We start from the raw sequence: 19,998 nt of genomic DNA on the forward strand, positions 1-19,998 counted from the left end.
CTTACTGACTGATTAAAATCCCTGATATTTCCAAGCTATAGTACAGGGGTAGGGAACATTCGGCTCTCCAGCTGCTGTGAAACTACAACTCCCAGCATGCTCCATTCACATCCATGGGAGTTCCAAGAACAACAGAGCAAATATGCATGCTAGGAGTTGTAGTTTTGCAACAGCTGGAGAGCCGAAGGTTCCTTAGCCCTGCTCTAGTAGGCGGTTTTAATTAAAGAGGACCTTTCATCAGATTGGGCACAGGCAGCTCTATATACTGCTGGAAAGGCGACAGTGCGCTGAATTCTGATCTGTGCCCCGGGTAAAGCGCTATTGGTCCTGGTACCGTAGCGCTTTACAGTCAGAAGGGCGTTCCTGACAGTCAGTCAGGTACGTCCTTCTCCACAGCAGCGCCTATCACGTTGTAGAGTGTGAGCGGGGAGGAACCCCTGCTATACTTCATAGACTTCAAAGGGACTGCACTACAATACCTACAATCGCCACTACACTTTGTACAGCTTGGTTCGCGGTTTGTAAAAATTACAGATAGTGTAGAAAAGGCCATCAATGCCAGAAACCAGATATTCACTTTAATAATAATGTACCTATAGAAAAAAATTGAGGCTCATTTACGGTATTATCATGAAAACGTTATCCGAAACCTGTTGAGAGCTAAACATTCCAAGAGAGACAATGAAACACTGTAGGAGACTGTAGGGTTATAGGTTGGACTTGATGGGCTGATGTCTGCACCAACCTCATCTACTATGTAATTTATCTGTAGGGATTTTTTGCTAGGATGTAAAAGAAAAAAATATAGCGAACCAAATGCATAATTTACTTAGAAATAGGTTTCATTGTGTTCCTCGGTTACATATTATGACCATAGGAATGCCCAGGGATGATGGTTCAAGCACTGGACAATTTATATATAGAGTTATTGCTACAACCAGATATTTGGTAAGATAGAAGTGAAAATGATGACACGTAAATCCAGTGACATCAGACTATGCCATAGGAATGGTAATGATACTTTGTATTTCAAGGCTCCTGGACCCCAATGTAATATCTATAACAGGGACCCTCGTCTACCATCTGCCATATCTAATACTAATGGGTTATTAAATGGAACATACACTTTTGTGCCTCCTCCGGCTTCTGGCCCTGGGTGCAACTATTACCGTTGCACCTCCTATACTATAGCTACCCCCTGTTTACAATGATATATGCTCCAATATATACTGATTTTCATAGCAGACAATGAATTACTTTCTGTGTTATGAAATATTCCTCTATGCAACAAAAACTTCATTCTCCCCTCATCCTTGTGAATTATAGTACACAGTATATTTTATATGAGAAAAGTAGACAAATGCTAAACTGGAAAACATATGCCATGTAACATCACGCAGGCCCTGCAAAACAGGAATTTATTATTTACAATGAGCATTTAACTAGAGGACACAGCATTTAATGGCTAACAGCTGTCTAAGAAATTGCCAAATAATGCACATATGATGTATATAAGACAGCTTGAAATTATAGGACTTAGTTCTGCTTTCGGAAGTGTAAGATGCCGCATTGTGACAACTGCGTACTGGAGGAATGCATAATTTGAACAAGGTATAATTAAAGTATCAAAGCTTGAGATGGTAGCACTGCTAAGAATGTACATTGCTGGAGAGGTCAGAAAACAACTGTTCAGCCTGGCATGTCACATCCACAGCACTGGCGAGGAAGAGGTTAATTTTACACATCGTAAAAATCAAGCCAAGAGAGGATACACAGGAAGGGAGAAGGCATACTAATGAATATAGAGAAAAACAGCTAAATATAGAAATTCTGCATTTAATGCATCATATATTTGGATTGGTATTCTTGTAACAAACAATGTACGATAACAAGAAAAAGACAAACATATCATATTGGCTGCAATTCCAACTATAACCTTTGGACAGGAGGGGCACTGCTACAGTGTTTTTGCAATCAATTACAAAACCTTTTTTTTAAGAAGAGTCCCTTGAAGCTGATCACAAGTTGTGTTGCTTCAAGGGCTCCAAGAGTTCAGCTGTAATCTGTTGGAAGTGGTCAAACTTCTTGGAGTGTCTCCATTGGAGAAATGAAGTATTACACAGTTCACAGGTTCTCAGGTTGGTGGCTTATTATCACCTGAGGAAAAGAAGCAGACATTAAGGTTTGGTTCACACTTGCGCTGTGTCACTGTTCTATCTGCATTTTTTCGGGCAGAAAAAAAGAGGACCCATTATAGTTTTTGGGTTCTGTGGGTAATCGCTTTTTAAGCAGATTGTATTTCTGTTTTTTGGGTCCCCAAGTTGACCTGAAGAACAGAAACGCAGGAATAGAAACCTAGAAAAGGAAAGTGCAGGAGTGAACCTAGAGTCAGATATTAAAATTCAATATATCTGAACCTTGTATGCCCTGACATCTTCTGTTGGGGGAGAGTCAGTAAGCCCCCTTACACATAAGACAGTGATATCAGTGGGTTTGCCCTACTCTTGCCAAGCCTTGCCATGTAATACTCACTTTCCAGAATAGTGGCGTGAGGGGTGCAAATGTGTCCTCGTTCATATCTGCGTTTGGTAATCTGTTCAGGGAGTTCACATGGGGATCCCCCGAACGGGATACCAAACGCATTGGCAAGCGGTGTGTGCAGTGAAAGCACATTATAGACTATAATGGGGTCTGTGTGCTCTCCGCGCAGTGTCTGTACGTAACATGTTGTCAGAAAAGTACTTTGTGATCTACTTTCATGTCCGCATGATTCGTACGGGCAGCACGCAGACCCCATTATAGTCTATGGGGTCTGTGTGCTTTCACTGCACACCACTTGCCAATGCGTTTGGTATTCTGATCGGGGGGTCCCCATGTGGACTTCCAGAACGGATTACCAAACGCCAGAAACTCATGATAAACTCTCCCCACTCTAGGAAAACTTCCTCTATGTGACTTTGCAATGAGGCAAGCTGGGAAATGACAATCAATTTTCAGAGACAAATCTTTGCAAACTTTTGTTTTAAGAAAATCTTGGAAAAAGAAATCACCTACTGTAAGTCTTGCTAAGATTTTGTAATGGTTACATCTCTTTCAGTGCACATTCAGGAAGTTTGGAGAGAATAATGGCTTGTCTCAGAATTGATAAGGTAATTATAAGACATACGCTGGTGTAAGATTCTTAGAAAGATACATTCTCCTTATAAGCTATCTAAATGTGTTTATTTTTATGAAATTGTAGGAAATTGGAAATAATATCAAAATTACAATTTAACAACTTGTAAGATGAATAGAAAATAACACTATGCGTTGTCTTTTTGTATCTAATGTTAGGCAATGCTCAGCTTTGGCTATACAAAGACCAATAATGTAATGTTCCCTGGACTTGGCGGATTGAATTGTCTATGCCCATTGATATAATAAGCCCTTATGTTAATAATGCATTTTATATAGGTATTTGCTATTATTACATTAGTGCAGTGTTGGGCAGACTAACCAGGGGAAAGGTTTTGGTGTTCATATTTGGCCATATACAACCAAATATGTATCTATTCTATTCAGAGTTTGGCTGGTCTTCCAGAATACCAAAGGATCTTCTGCTGGGCCCATGTTATGTCTATATAAAAATTGGCTTAAAAAAATCTAGCAATGGTTAACCCCATTTCGACCTGCTATTGGAATCAATAATTTATTACAAATATTAAACCCTATTAGAACATATGGATTGGATCGTATTTGCTATGTATATGCAATAGAACATGGAATCAGAATCATATCTATGGTGGCCCAAGGGAGCCCAGTCCAATACTAATTTTAGCATGCTATCATTGCATACATAATCATATCATCAATAAGGACTACTAATGGGGTTTTCCAGGACTATAATACTAGGGTTGGACACCATGAAAAGAAGGTCAGGAGGGTCTGAATTCCAAATCAGCTGATTGAAGGTGATGGCCCCTGGTTATGTCTAGTATTGCAGCACTTTACAGGTCAGACACCCACAAACATGGGTGAAGGTCCTGGTAGTCTGATTTCAACTGATTAAATATTGATCTTTTTTTAAGTATTACTGAAACTTCAAGAGAAACTGAACTGTTCAAAAACAGTATATGGAAAAAAGTATTGGGCCACAGATCTTATCGTTGAATCCAAGTGTTTCATTCAATCCCATCGCCACATGTGTATACAATCCTGCAGCTAGCCACAGTCTAATCTGTTTTTACCAACATTTGTGAAAGTATTGCAATTTGTGAAATTTCTTCGCTGACTCCGTATATGCAGAATACACAAACCCCCTCTGCCATTCACATCAGCAGTGAGTTTGGGTTTGGCAATGCCAAGAGAATGTTGCTTGTGCAAACTGTAAAGTCTGGTGGAGGAAAGTTAATGCTATGGGTTGTTTCTCAGAGTTTGGTCTAGGCCCCTTAGTTCCATTGAAGGGAAATCCTAATGCTTTAGCATACCAAGACATTTTGGATCATTTCCAACGTTGTGGGATCAGTTTGGGGAAGGTCTTTTTCTGTTCCAGTATGATAGTGCCTCATTGTGCGAAACAAGGTTCATAGAGGCATGTTCGGCTGAGGTTGGTGCGGATCACAAGTCATGCCCTCTCATCCAACATCGGTGTCTCACAAATGTTCTTCTGGATGAATAGGCATAAGATTAATGTGTAGATGTCCCAATACTTTTGTTCATATCGTGTTTGTAGAAATGTGTCTAATTTTGTTATATAATGATGCTTTCATTTACTTATATTTGTTTAATTTATCTTTCAGAGTACCCGGGTAACCTTGTTTCTGGACATTAACCAAAATGCAATATCGTATGGCAAGTAGTCGTGAGCCCATCATGGGATGACTAACCTGGAAGGTAGGTCATTATAACAAACCAAAATTATAAACCTTTGCCCATACCCTATAGGTTTGCATTTGTAAGGCTAAGACCCCATGGGACATTCCGCAGCTCTAAAGTGCTGCGGGAAAAACTGCGACAGGAACACATTGTGGTTCTTCCCACAGCACTTTAAACAGAAAGTTCACTAAGTTTTCCTCTGCGGACTTTCTGTTAAAATTATGTCTAAAGCCGCTGGTGTTTCCCTAGATGTAACTGACATGCCGTGCCAGTTTTGGAAATTGCAGCGTGTCCGTGCTGCGGTTTTAACCTCAAAGTGGGCATGGGATTTGTACTGTACAACTCCGCATTTTCCGACCTGTGGGACCCCGGCCTAAAGTGAGATATAGATTTTGATAGCCCATGGCAGAAGACTACATTAGCCATTAATCAAAGTGAAGTGAAGACAATAGAGGTGGCTGGGAACAGGAAATGACATCACCAGCCTGACCACTGCTAACAGATAGCAGAGGTGGTCTGAAACCTAGGCAATGAGCTGTAAACAATGAGGAGGCATATTCAGCAATATGACAAGATAGATAATGCAATTTATTACATATATCTTAAATTACAAGTTAAAATATGATCCTGGATATGGGAATACACCTTTAATCCTCATTTGTAATCTAGAAACCTGCCAACCCTCTACAGACAGTTTAGAATACATATAAATATATGTATATTTTCATCCAGAATAACAGTTGCAAACTCTTAATCCTTATTTATTTTTTTAAATGAAAAAAAAAAATACAAAAACTAGTAAAATAAAAATGCTGCTTTTATTGTGCCTGCCTTGGATTAAACCATTCAATTTACAAGTGCAAACACATGTTTTATGGTTTCAAGAAAAAACTGACCTGTAAAGAGTAGGAAATACCAGTAATATGTGTCACCATATAGCACTGAATAACAATTACTGAGGTTGTGCAGATCTAGTCTTTACCCAGATTATGAAATCCTGTGTAGTCACCACCCAAGCCAATACAGACCTGGATACACCATAAATTATGCCCTAAATAATGTCCAATAAAACTGTTAGAAGAAGCAGTTGGGGCTTTTTAATATTCTTGATGGACATATGCTAACACATACGGCACATGTAGAGTATACACCTAATGGACATAAAAAGTCTACACAGATTTTCGGAAACTGCAAGCGTTTATATGGGTATAAATGCAGAAATAAAGATAAATCACGGTCTCTCCAACATCTTTAATGTGACCTTGTAAGCAGGAAAGTGTGACCAGCCTTCGTTTTGATGAATTCCAATCAGCAATTAATATAGGGTTTCCTATATTATAACCCTATAGATTACATTAGCATGATAGTTAGTTATAAACTAAGCATATAGTGCTGTAGGGCAGGTCATAGAGATCCAATTGGTACCTTTTTTATTGTGATCCAATGCTGAAAATTTTAGCTTTTCATAAATATGTAAATGATTTCGCAAGTGCTACTTGGGATGTTCCCATAGATTAAGAAGCCCAGACCTAACTCTGCCCCTTGCGCCTTGTAACTGCCCCTTTTAATCTCAATCACACCTTGCCCTTCTCCAGCCCTCCCTGAAATCCCATATCTGACAGCACTTGCATTGGCAGCGTCACAAGGAAGTTGTTATTGAGGATAAAAAAGGCATTTAGAAGTGGTAGAGGGGTTGGGAGCGAATGGTGGAAGGGGTATGGGTCACAGCCAGGCTACTCAAATCTGAGTGGATGCTCCAAATACTACTTGGGGACTCATTTACAAGCAGGATTTATCAGCATTAGAACATCAGATTACAAAAAGAAATGTACCATTGGAATCTGTGTGAATCTGTGCCCTACAGTACTGTGTAATATAGGCCAGTCTTGATGAGCTCTGTAATGACACTGGCCTACCCATGAATCAGACTCATCCTCCATTGGGCCATGAACCTCTGAAGAAGTCTGTGCTAGCTCATAGCTGGTATACATTTCTATTTACACGTATGCAACAAGATGGCACAAATGTTAGTGAATTTGCAGTGGTTGTTTGCAACTTAGAGAGAGGGGCATCAAATTCTCATCCTGCTTTTTGTATGAAAGTAGTGAGCCACATCCTTTAAAGGGGTTGTCTACGATTTAGGGCAAAATCAGGGGTGTAAAAAAAAAAAAAAAAAAAAAAAAAAAGACATATCCACATATTCCTGGCCCTCCGTTGTTCTGGTTCTCATCCATGGCAGAAGTAGAGAGGCTTACATGACCGCTGAGACCAATCAGTGACCTCAATGGTTTCTGGAAAGGGATCACTGGTGACGCTCAAATATGTCACCGATTCATTGTAATGGGGCTCCTATGATAGGTGAGAATGTCTTTTTTTTGTTTTACACCCACAAGCTCCTATTGTCCACGTGACTGCTGTAAAGCGTATCTCTGAATGTTGTTAACAGTAGCTCAAGCAAGATGGCTCTCACCATAAACAGGTGCAGAAAACAGAGTAATAAAATTAAAAATTAGCAACTAAAAACAGATTAAAAATATTTATTAGTAATTAGTAATTTCATTACAGTTGCATGCTTTTTTTTGCATGTAGTTCAGAATCCATTTTTTTAATAAAAAAAAAAAAAAATTACAGATATCTCAACTGTATGTTCCAAAGGTGATGTGAATAGAGTCTTAGTGATGTGTTTTATATAGGAAGCCTGGGTTACTTTCAAGGGGTTTTATAATTAAAGACTCCACAGCCACAGCATACAGATAAGTGCGGCCGCAAAATCACGCTCGCAAAATAACGCGGCGTATACGATCCAGGCTCCCATTGAAATCAATGGGAGCGTATACGGCGCTCAAAATCTCACACGGCGTATACGTGCCAGGTCACGCGGCACGTTACTCCATGTGAATGCACCCTAAGGCTAAGTTCACACGTGGAGCATGTGGGCAGATCTTGGCACCAAGAGTGACGCGGGGGTCAAAACCCGCCTGCCACGACTGTCGCGGTTGCGGCTTCCCCCTCCGGAGCAGGCTCAAATGAATAGACTCTGGAGGTTGCTGCCGCCTGAAGAAAAGGAAGCTCGCTTCTTTTTTCCATGAGCAGCGACATGCCGCTCACAGAAAAAAGTAGCCTGGTGGTCTACATACACCACTATTATGAGGGGGCGGATTATGAAGTGGATTACGTGCCATAATTCGCCCCCCTTAGTGCCCATATGAACTAGCCCTGCGTTTATGCCACGTGGGGCCCTGGCCTAAATTGGAAAGGACCTTAAAGGGATCCTATCAATAGAATCCCTTTTTTTTCTAACTAACACGTTGGAATAGCCTTAAGAAAGGCTATTCTTCTCCTACTTTTAGATGTCTTCTCCGTGCCACCATTCGGTAGATATCCCGTTTTCTGTCTTTATGCAAATGAGTTCTCTCGCAGCACTGGCAGCAGGCCCCAGCGCTCAAACAACACTGGGGGCGTCCAGCGCTGCCTCCATCTTCTTCAGGAACCGTCCTCTATGCGTCTTCTTCCAGCCTGGCTTTCAAACTTCTACACGTGTGCAGTCAGCTCTGCCAGCGGGCCTTGGGCAGAGCCAACTGCATCTGCGTGTGGCAATTTTTTTGTGGCCGCTCACTACAAGAGCTCGCGTAAGCAGCCACAAAAAATTGCCGCGCACAGGTGCAGTCACCTCTGCTTGAAGCCCACTGGCAGAGCCAACTGCGTATGCATAGAAGATTGAAAGCCAGACCAGAAGATGACGCGTAGAGGCAGGTTCCTGAAGAAGATGGAGGTGGTGCTGGGAATTTCTCTCACAGCATTGGGGACGCCCCTAGGGATGTTTGAGCGCTGGGGCCTGCCCCCAGTGCTGTGAGAGAACTCATTTGCATAAAGACGGAAAACGGAATATCTACAGAATGGCGGCGTGGAGAAGACATCTAAAGGTAGGAGAAGAATAGCCTTTCTTAAGGCTATTCCTACGTGTTAGTTAGAAAAAAAGGGATTCTAATGATAGAATGCCTTTAAAATGAAGGTAATATTCCTCCTGCATAAACTATGTTTACTCGAAAGAATTAAAGCTTGACAAATCAGATATATATCTCGCGCCTAAGAAGCCTAGGATCACCACAAATGAGATACAAGGTATTTGCAGCGCTACTAGATGTGAAAGGGAGTCTACATCTGTTCAGTCCCAGCGACCTATGAATGAGTTGCTCAATATGGAATGCTTGCTAACAACTCATGAATTTATCCTAATTGTTTCCAGATTCTGGATCATGTCGCTTCCTCTGTGAAACATCTAATTTTTTCCATGTAACAGGCCTATGTATAGTATGATGTTGGTTGAATGCCGTTTTATGCAAGGGTTCCTGTAAAATGTGTATTTAATGCTCCATTTAAAGCCCCTAACCCTAGAAATAAAAAGAATACTTAGTTTTTGGGTTTTTTTTTTCTAGCAAACGGATGAAGTAGAAATATATCTGTTGCTAAAAAAAAAGTACAACATCATTTTTTGAAGACATAACAATAAATAATTAACAAATTTTTCTTTTTTTTAACATTTTTTTTTTATTTTTTTTTAATCTGGAATTTTTCTTGAGTCTGGTTCTTGTAAATATTTGCCACCTTTTTTTGTTTCTAATGGGGTAAACAATTGTAATGACTTCCATGTGAATCGGTGCAGCTCTTCCAGAACAATGTGATTGCTTTTGTTGTTTTGTTTTTGTTGACTGTCTTATATTAGCATGGAGGAAATAAGTAATGGAGCTCTTGTAATGTAACAATACATCACTGGGAACTGGGCAGATGTTGTCAAGGGCAAAAATAACAATACCTTGCAGTCTTAATCCTTGAATTAGAAACAAATACCTACTAATAAATGAGGAATTGCCTAATAAGTTCAGGGCTCAACCTTAGAAATTTCATAGATCTGACGTCCTTTGAAGCGGCACCAACATATATTCCTCAATGTCCTTCACCCATGTGTTCTATTAATATGATCTTGACATGTTGCTCTTTATTTTACAGTAACTCAAGTACCTGACGGACCTAACATTTTCTATAAGACGACCATAGACCAAGGTAAAGTGCGTCGGGCATCGTAGTCGATACAGCATTACGTTGACACCTATTTCTCAGTGTTTTTATTAATTGATACTTTTTTGGATCAGAGCCACAGTTTTTGGTGTACTTTTTCATGCAGTTTTGAGCCAAAGCCAACAGTGGATCCAGGAGGAAGGAGAAGTATAAGTCCATCCTTTATATTCCCCATTCATTTTACATCCCCTACTGGCTATGACTCAAAAATTGCATGAAAAAGTAAACCAAAAACTGTGGCTCTGATCCAAAAAATGCTGTGTGTGAAACTATTCTAAGCTCGGTTTTTCTTAAAAATTTTCCTCCCATTCCTTGTCTCCTAAAAAGCTTTTAGACATCCAATATAATTGTGTTTGCATCTCATGAAAGGTAGAAATAGTTGGGGCCCCACACTGAAAATACATGGTGTTTTGACCGTGGTGGAAACTCTGCAGCAAACGGTGCCGCACATTACAGTGCATGCAAAGTGGATGGGATTCTTACTAATGTTAAAAAAGTTGCTATGGCGGAACAAATCCTTTACGCTAAGGTCCATGTAGAGAGCCAAAGCCAAAAGCACTGCACTTGGCTTTGGCTCTCTACATGGACCTTAGCCTAAAGGATTTGTTCCGCCATAGCAACTTTTTACATTTCCACAGGATAGCTGATAAGTGTCTAAGGGTCCCACCACTGTATCCCCCACTGACAATAAAAACAGGCATTATGTGTTCTGCAATGTATTTAATCTGTATGGAACGGATGCAGAGGTGCAGAGGTATAGAAACAATCTGGAGGTCTTATGGCCAAGGTGCCTGGACGGGAGATTCAAAATATAAGTGAGGGGGTCTAAGGGAACTCCTTGAAGGAAAAGGGAGTCCGTCAGCGCTCTAACTTCTTGCCAAAAGCCCAGTATGAGGGAGCAAGTCCAAAAAATGTGATACAAGGTGCCCACAGCAGTACTGCAGTGCCAGCACTGCATGGGAAGAGCAGGGTTCAGCGAATGGAGGAGAGCTGGCGTGTGGTACCAATGCATCAAAAGTTTAAATTGCGTTTCCCTGAAGGTAACGCACTGGGAGGATTTCTGAGCTTGCAACCAAACAATCTGCCACTGTCCTGGGGAAATAGTTACACCCAAAGCATCCTCTCATTTAGACATATAACGATGTTGGATGGGAGAGTCAAGCACCTGACTAGAGAGAAGCCGGTAAGCAGAGGAGATAAAGCCCGCAGTAGAGGTGCCCGCACGGAAAATTTTCTCGAAGGCCGTGGGAAGAGAGACCCTGGAGGATCCATAGAGAGATCGGACAAAGTGAACAAACTGAAAATAGTGGAACCATTCGGCCTTGGGGAGACCTACGTTAGCCACAAAGTAATCAAAGGGCCTGAGCTCCAACGATACCGGATCTATCATATAACCCTATAACTTCTAATACACAGTAACCTGTATAGTGGTCTGTGCTCCTCACTATTCCACAGTCTGTGGGGCATCGTAATGAAGAATTAGTATTATCAGAGAACCTGATGTGACTCCATGTGAAAATTGGAGGCGGATGGAGGTAGAACAAAGACCTCCAGGATATTATAGATGGCATAGTTAGGTCCAGTACAATACAGATCTTAAATACGAAGTACTGTACCAAGTTAGACAGGTGTATACAAATAAAATCAATATTTGGTGTAACTGCCCTTTGGATATGAAGTCCTGAAAGTGATAATATGGCCCCACAGAACCTTAATCACAACATCATCCAATTTGTCTGAAGAGACACAAGGATCTGACAGCCAGGACCCCTGCAGAGTAGCTGTTTCGAGACAGTGTGGCTACCTCTAATGTTAACATGTCGGTAGCTGCACTGGTCATCTGCTGCCATTTCTACACCCATCTCTATACATTTTATGGCAAGTGAGCCGTAGGTATGTTAACATTACCAGTTGCTGTACTGTCCTGGAACAGCTGATCTGCAGGGGTCCTGTCTGTTGGAGATGTAATATACATGGCCTATCCTAAAGATAGGCCATCAGTATTAGAAATATTAGAAAGATGGATAATCCCTTTAAGGCTGTGTTCAGTCAGCGGAGAATAATAGGAAATTTATGGCGGACATCCGCCTCTGATCCCTTTCGATTTTCCAGCCCTCTGGCAGAGTTTCAAACAGAACTGGCATAAAACTTTTGCACAGTACTCTATATTAGAGATGAGCGAGTAGTATTCGATCGAGTAGATATTCGAACGAATACTACGGTATTCAAAATACTCGTACTCGAATACTACTGCTATTCGCAGTAAAGATTCGATTCCGAACCAGCGTTGATTGGCCGAATGCTATACAGTGTACAGCATTCGGCCAATCAACGCTGGTTCTGCTCGTCTGTGACGAGGCGGAGTCTAAGATCAGACCACAGCAGTCTCCATTGTGGTTGATTGGCCGAATGCTGTACACTGTATAGCATTCGGCCAATCAACGCTGGTCAATGCATTCCTACGAGAAAAAGTCAGCTCCCGCATAACCGAAAGCTGCCAGCTCTCCCAACTAGCAAAGACGGGCCTGCTGCAGAACCAGTGTTGATTGGCCGAATGCTCTACACTGTACAGCATTCGGCCAATTAATACTGGTTCTGCAGGACGAGTAAAGGCCGGTTCACATTAGCGCTTGCCTCCCGTCCGGAAGAAGTCCGCAGAAGGATCCCCCTGAACGGAATATCAGCGCAACTGCAAGCGCTGGACAGTTGAGCACACGGACCCCATAGCATATAATGGGCTCCGTGTGCTTGCAGCGCACTGCCCGCACAAATGATTCAAGCGGGCAGTGCGCGGCAAGCACACGGAGTCCCTTATATGCTATGGGGTCCGTGTGCTTAACTGTCCAGCGCTTGCAGTCACGCTGATATTCCATTCAGGGAGTTCTCCTACGGACTCCTTCCAGATGGAAGGCAGCGCTGATGTGAACTGACCCGTAGTCTATGGGGTCTGTGTGCCTTAAATGCACAGCGCTCCTCCTAAACACTCTCCTCCTGCTACTTGTGGACTTGGTGACTCTCCTTTAGTCGAATAGTGGTTTCCCCTGAAACGAGCATTTTTCCCATAGACTATAATGGGATTCGATATTCGATTGAGTAGTCGAATATTGAGGCTCTACTTGAAACGAATATTGAATCTCGGATATTTCACTACTCGCTCATCTCTACTGTATATGTATATATGAATCCTTATTACGCCTAGATATGTAACCCTTTTACAATATTGCTAGCATACTTTATATAGGTTAGGTAGGGTAGGAAATTATCATATAACAATTTCTGTTACTAGTATTGATCACAGTATAATCTTTGCATCATGTTATTTTAACCCATTCTGTACAGTATTGGTAATTGTTATTTGATTTTAAAGGTCCCTGGCAGACGTCCATGAAGCAGAAGAAGAAGTGAGTATTACATTCTTATACTATTACTCCCCATAATACCAGGCAAACCCTATATATATGTGTATATATATATATATATATATATATATATATATATATATATATATATATATATACACACGCATAATTTTAGATTTTAGGATTAATTTCTTTGGTGGACCCATTACATGTGAGGGTGAAGTCAGGGATAGAAGAATCCTTCATGCATTATATAAAAAGGAAGAAAGTCCCCCTGCCATTTTAATGAGATGAGTCAATGAAATGTATTGTCCTAACCAGATGATGTTGCTACTTATGTAGTCATCATGTGGAATCCATAGCTGGTGCCAAATGGCTGGCTGTAATGTGCAGATAAATTACAAGTGTCAAAACTCTGCAGGAAGTATTTGGGTAACTTCAATATGTAGCAATTCTGTTTTTTTTTTTTTTTTTTTTTTGTGATATTTGTAATATGCAGGTCATTGTACATGCGGTAACAGAACAGAAAATGTGGCAGAACTCAAAACTGATTTTTGGTTTGGTTGCAAAACATTCTATGTCCTATAGTTTTATAAAAAAAATCAGAGCTCTTAGAAACTAAGTTGTGTTCCCCTGCCCATTATTATATCCCATTTGTGCGGACAGGACTGTGCGACTTGGTGATTTGGTAGCCACACAGCTTTCTGTATTGTCAGATGTAGTGCAAATGTGACCATTCTGCCCATCTACATGAATTGACAATGGAGTGGAATGGTTTTCTACTTCATTCTCAGTTTGCACCTGAGATTTCCGGCCTTGGGAGTCAGTTTAGGAAATGGAGGCCCTGGACGATTGCCTAATTTGCCACCCCATATAAACTGCTTTGCATAAACATCCAAATATCCTTGTATGTGTATTTCTTTGTTTGTGTCTGAGGTTCATTAATGGACCTTCTAATGTAAGTATAACTGAATAACCGGGGCTACATCTTTGAGTTATTATCCTTTGTTAGGCCCCATTCACATGTCTACAATCATCTATGGATATGTGGAGGATGTGTGTTCTCCGTGATATTCATAAAGCACCCCAGCCTGTTAATTGATCAATTATTCACGTCCATGTTTAAAAATAAATAATGAATTCCTATACTTTACCATGTCTGTGGGTCTGCAAAAAGCAAATGGCATCAGTGTGCTGTCCGTGATTTCACAGATCCCTGGACTTTAATGGGGCTCTGTGATCTGAAACATGGATCCAAATAGCCAATATTTCCATTCTTTTAACTCAAACTGTTGGGGGACTGCATGCTGCAATGAAAAGAAATGGGTCCGCATGCAGTTTGCATGCACGGACCTCACACGTCTGCAAAATGGGTGTCCCTAAGGCCTTAGGCAGGATTTACATTGTGTTTAGGTCTGTTTTTGTGTTTATTTTGAAGTTTCTGGAGCAGTCTGTAATGGCCTTTTTATAGCCTTTTCTTAAAGGCCTCAAGATTTGCAAGTCATAAGCTTATAAAAGTCTCTCGCAGATATTTGAAGTGCAGAAAAGGAACATTTTGGTGTATGCAAATACAGAACAGGCGTCACACTGCCCATTATTAACATCAGTTTATATCAGAAATGCACCAAAAGAAAGCAATTTCATCAGGCTAATTGCCTAAAAGTGCAGGAAAGAACTTCATATGTTATTCTATTAGGAGCTTTTTTTGACTTAATGACAAATAAGGAGCGAGGTTCCCCGGGGAGAGTTGTATTCTCATTTACCATTGAACCACAGATCAGGGCAATCAATCTTGAGTAACACTTTTACAGTGTAATTGCAGCAACATGACACAGGAACCCTCATTGCCAGACTTGGACTGGAGTAGGAGACATGTACCAACCTCTGTTAGAGTGCTGGAATGTACAAGAGACACTGTATCTATGAATATGCAATGAGAGCTTATTAGCGGCCCACTGTTGTAACCGTGATGAATGACATTATCTTGAGACTGGTACATCCTAAACATGAATTCTATAATGACCCATTTTTCATGGGTTGTCACTGGTGCTTGTGATGGTGCACACTCTTTAAGTAGCACATTGATTTCCTCATACTCAGACACTTATATTACTCTTTGGATGTGGACAAAGACATCTCTTCATATGTCTTTTCGAGGTTGTGCTGAGAAAAGATAAAATATTACCGTACTGGCGGTGCAAGTGTTATTTAGTGTAATTGTATAATTTCCTGTTATATTCGCCTATAATTGTGCGATCAAACTAAATTGTACTAATGACTGGAACATATAATAATAAGGCAGGCACATCCTCTTATAAGGAGAATATGGAGATACAGGCTGGGAATTTATCAACCCATCTATGTCAGTTTTCTGGCATAGATGGGTGATAAAGTAATGTATCCTAATGTATGCATCAAAGATACGCTATATCCCTTGTTCAGTGTCATGCTCAAAACTTTTTGCAAATCAGGGCAGAGTAGAGTGGACTGGGGATGCTTTAGTACCACACACTGATCTACCTATAGAAGGTCATTTGATCGCGGCGGCCAAGGGGGCCCACAGGTCAACCTCAACACACTATGGCTAAATAATCTCCTTTCTGATTTCCTTTGGTAGCTGGTAGTCTATACTGTATAAATATATTACCCCTGTCCTCTAGTGAGATGGAGTGGGAAGGGTTATGAAACAAGGCTTCCAGTGTTAAAAAGGAGAAAATTAACTTCTTAATTGTAAAAATAGCAGTTGTTAGAAGGATATAGTTGAAGAATAATATTATGGGGGAGGCTGTATTACTATGTGGGGGGCAATGAACGGGTAGGGACAAAGGAAAGCTTGTGTAAACATGTGCAGATGGGACGTGGCTCACAGTTGTTGATAAGGATAAGCTGTGCGGGGTAAGGCCATTTTGCACTAGCCCCTGTGAGCCTTTAGATATAACCCTGGATAGATATATTTGTTAAAATTCATGTCTGAAAACTGGCATCAGTTATTTGGGAAATCTATGCCAGTTTCTGACAGGCACAGATTTATGTTCCACAGGCGTAAGACCTATTAAGATGCTGGAGCCTGTAGATAATTCAGTAATATATTTCAAGAAAGAACACATACAAGTTCATAGCAGATAGAAAAGATAATAAGAGTCATAGCAACTAAGAAGAAAAAAAAAGACTTTAGGATCATTTAGTTCTGTGTGTGGAGTTATCTCCTCTTAGCCTGATGTTGATTATACAGCCTGGCTGCGCTTGGCAGGAAGGATCTCCGATATCGCTCCTTCTCACACTTGGGGTGAAACAGTCGGTCACTGATGGCACTGCCTAGTGCTATCACTATCTCATGCATAGGATGGGAATTGCTCTCCAGCATGGAGCTCATCACGGACAGTATCCTTCTGTCACCGACCACCTGTACTGGGTCCAGGGGGCTCCCCAGGACAGAACTGGCTCTTCTAATTAGTCTGTCAAGTCTATTTCTGTCCCTGGCTGGTATACTACTCCCTCAGCAGGCCACTCTGAAGAAGATGGCTGATTTTACCACAGAGTTGAAAAAGGCCCTAAGAAGTGCCCCCTGGACTCCAAAGGCCCTCAGCCTCCTGAGCAGGTAGAGCCTGCTGTGGCCCATTCTGTGCAGGGCATCCAGGTGATCAGCCCAGTCCATATGATTATTGAGGAGCACACCCAGGTACTTATAGTTCTTAACTATCTCAATGCCTGTCCCTTGGATGTCCACTGGTTTTGGTGCATATTTAGTGCATAAGTCCACTACCATATCCTTGGTCTTCCCAGCATTAATCCTGAGGTGGTTCCGCTGGCATCATTCCACAAAGTCCTGGTTTAAGTCTCTGTACTCCCTGTCATCTCCGTCTGTGATGAGGCCTACTATTGCAGAGTCATCAGAGTACTTTTGCAAGTAACAGCTAGATGATAACACCTAGAGTCAGCAGTGTACATTGTGAAGAGGAAAGGGGCAAGAACTGTATCTTGTGGTGCCCCCAACTACAAATCACAGTGTGTGAGGTGGTCTAGGATCCCGTTGGACAGGTGATGGTCCACTCCAACAAGGTCCAGCTTGTCCCTCAGTAGCCCTGGCTGAATGGTGTTAAAAGCACTGGAGAAATCAAAGAACATTATCCTCACAGTATTCCCAGGTTTCTCCAGGTGAGAAAGAGCTCTGTGTAGAAGGTGGATGATGGTGTCATCCACCCCAATGCTCGACCGATAGGCAAACTGGAGGGGGTCCATAGTAGAGCTCACGAGAGCTCGGAGATGTGTCAGGACCAGTCTCTTTAGGATCTTCATCAAGTGGGATGTCAGTGCAATAGGTCTGTAGCCGTTGAGGTTGTCGAATGAGGTGTCTTTGGAACTGGTACCGCACAAGATGTTTTCCTCATTTGCGGTGTCACGCCCAGCTACAGGCTTATATTGTACACGTATGTAATAATACCACACAGCTGATCTCCGAACATTTTAAGTACTTTTGCGCTTATCCCATCGTGTCCTCTAGTCTTATCCGCTTTTACCTTCCTCATTTCCCTACACACTTGAGACTCTGTGAAGATCAGGTTATAGCAAGATGGCAGCTGGGTGCAAAGGGAGCTGGTTTGGTTTGAGAAAGAAGGGTGGGCATGGGGTACTGGCGTGGGGGTTGGGGGGTGTTGAATGACATGTTGGTGTGAGTGGGGGTGGTGTGTACTCAAATCTGTTGAAGAATAGATTTACTTCATCCAACAGTTGATCCAACGCCATACACAGAAGATAGTCAGTTGGTCCTGCAGGTTTTGCTCTGATGTGTAAGGGCATTCTAAGGCTAGATTCACACTAGCACTTGTTGCCCATATGGGGTTTCCATTTCCAAGCCTGCTTAAAAAATGCTGAGAGAAAAGTTCTGCAAGTAGAATTTTTCTCTCCACATTTTTCTGCATGGAAACCAGATGGAAACCCAGCGGACCTCATTATAATCTTTTTATGCAGGTTAGCTTTCCGTTTTTTGGGTCTCCAAGTGGACCTGATAAACAAAAAGCTCAATGCTAGTGTGAACCTAGCGTAACAGGATTGTGACACTACTGTCAGATTTCTGGGGGTCCTGCAGTCGACACAGAAGAGCTCATTAGAACTGGAATCTGAAAGTTGGGTTGAATGCTCCATATGAATGAAGTGCTATATGTTGGAGAACCCCTTGGGCGGAGGATAAGTGTCATTAGTGGTACAAGCTCTTTAAATGTATGTGATACTAAAAAAAAACAGAACCTTCATAGAATGGAACATGTAAAGTGCCACAATAGTGAATTGTTGTAGCAGGGCACTGATACAGTATGGTTATATTCTGTTCCAGACACTTGTCTATGGTGGTATCAGAAAAAACAGGGATAACAATCATAGTATTTTGTAGATCACTGAATTCATTTTTTTTGTTAAAGATATTCATTATAGTGAAAATTTCCTTTCAGGAAGCACAACAGGAAAGGAAAAGAAGGAAGAGGAAAGGCAGAGATGGAGAAAAAACAAAAGAGATAGAGAAAGCTGAGAAACATATATCATGGATGGTAACAAGTCTCTCCAAAGCTATGACTTCCAACTTCCTTGAAATGTAGTTGTCAGCCAACAAACAGACAGTCATAGGATCGTGATGGAAACACTTAGAGCGCGCTGAGGTATATAGTAATGAAACAGATATTTATATTTCCTTTTTATTTTGATGATTTGTATGTCTTCTAAAGTACAATACATTCGCCTCGGGTCTTTGAAAAGCAATTTACACTATCCATATGATTCCTTGCATTAGGCTGCAAAGGGGATTTGAGATTTTACAAATTACTCTTTATTTGTTAGATCAGAATTACTTTTCTCACAAAAGCCCCAAGCTGTGAAATCCTGGCTACTTGGAGGTGAAAATAAAGTTGGCAAACACATAAATGTGGGAAAAGTGGAACTTCAGTAATATTAAAGAAATGAAAGCTCCCTTACAAGTGTCCTTTCTGATGTTTCATATTTGTCTCAGACTCTTCAATACAGAGAATAAAGAAAAAATTGTATGCAAAAGACAATGAGAAGAAAAACCAAATTGAATTTATTACAGTAAGTAGTCAATGTGTAGACCATTGCAGAGCATGACCGATGCCACCAATACAGGATCCATCCATTCAGTGCTAAACCTCTAACCAATATTTGTAATTTTGGCAAAATCCGCAAGCAATCTAATGAGAGAGAGATCCCATATATACAGTTAAAGGGGTTTTATGGGACGTTAATATTTGGTGACATACACTAAGGATAGGCCATGAGTATCAGATTGGTGTGGGTCTGACACTCTGCACCCCCATGATTGGCTGCTTGAAGTGGTAGTGGCACTTGGATGAAGGCCACCTATGCTTCACAGGCCAGTGACGTCCCATTCATTGCTGACATTGCCTGTAATACCAAGCATAGCCACTACACAATGCTCTTCTAGGTAAGCAGAGGTAGTCACATTCATTGGCATGCTGTAGCTAAATTGTTGGTGGGTGAGATGTGACCCCCCACTGATCTGCTTTTAATGACCCATTGAGTGAAAAAAATACCAACTATGCACAGGAAAGTAATGGCACATCTGGTACTCATATATGATTCATGAAAAACACCTAAACATCCAACAAGCCCTTTTATAAATATTGGTTAGCCAAGTATCAGTGCATCAAATAAATGTTCAGATAGAGATAAACAAATATTGGGGCAC

General features: G+C 41.2%; 1 long non-coding RNA gene across 1 annotated transcript; it reads left to right on the forward strand.

The window, feature by feature from the left end:
• Nucleotides 1–4,785: 4,785 nt before the first annotated feature.
• LOC142202911 (uncharacterized) lies at nt 4,786–19,209 on the forward strand. Its single transcript, XR_012716093.1, has 4 exons — nt 4,786–4,872; nt 9,862–9,915; nt 13,298–13,331; nt 18,734–19,209. It is a non-coding gene; the product is annotated as an uncharacterized LOC142202911 (long non-coding RNA).
• The last annotated feature ends 789 nt before the right edge of the window (nt 19,210–19,998 follow it).

This window comes from Leptodactylus fuscus, chromosome 5 (genome assembly GCF_031893055.1).
Source record: "Leptodactylus fuscus isolate aLepFus1 chromosome 5, aLepFus1.hap2, whole genome shotgun sequence".
Lineage (NCBI taxonomy): Eukaryota > Metazoa > Chordata > Amphibia > Anura > Leptodactylidae > Leptodactylus > Leptodactylus fuscus.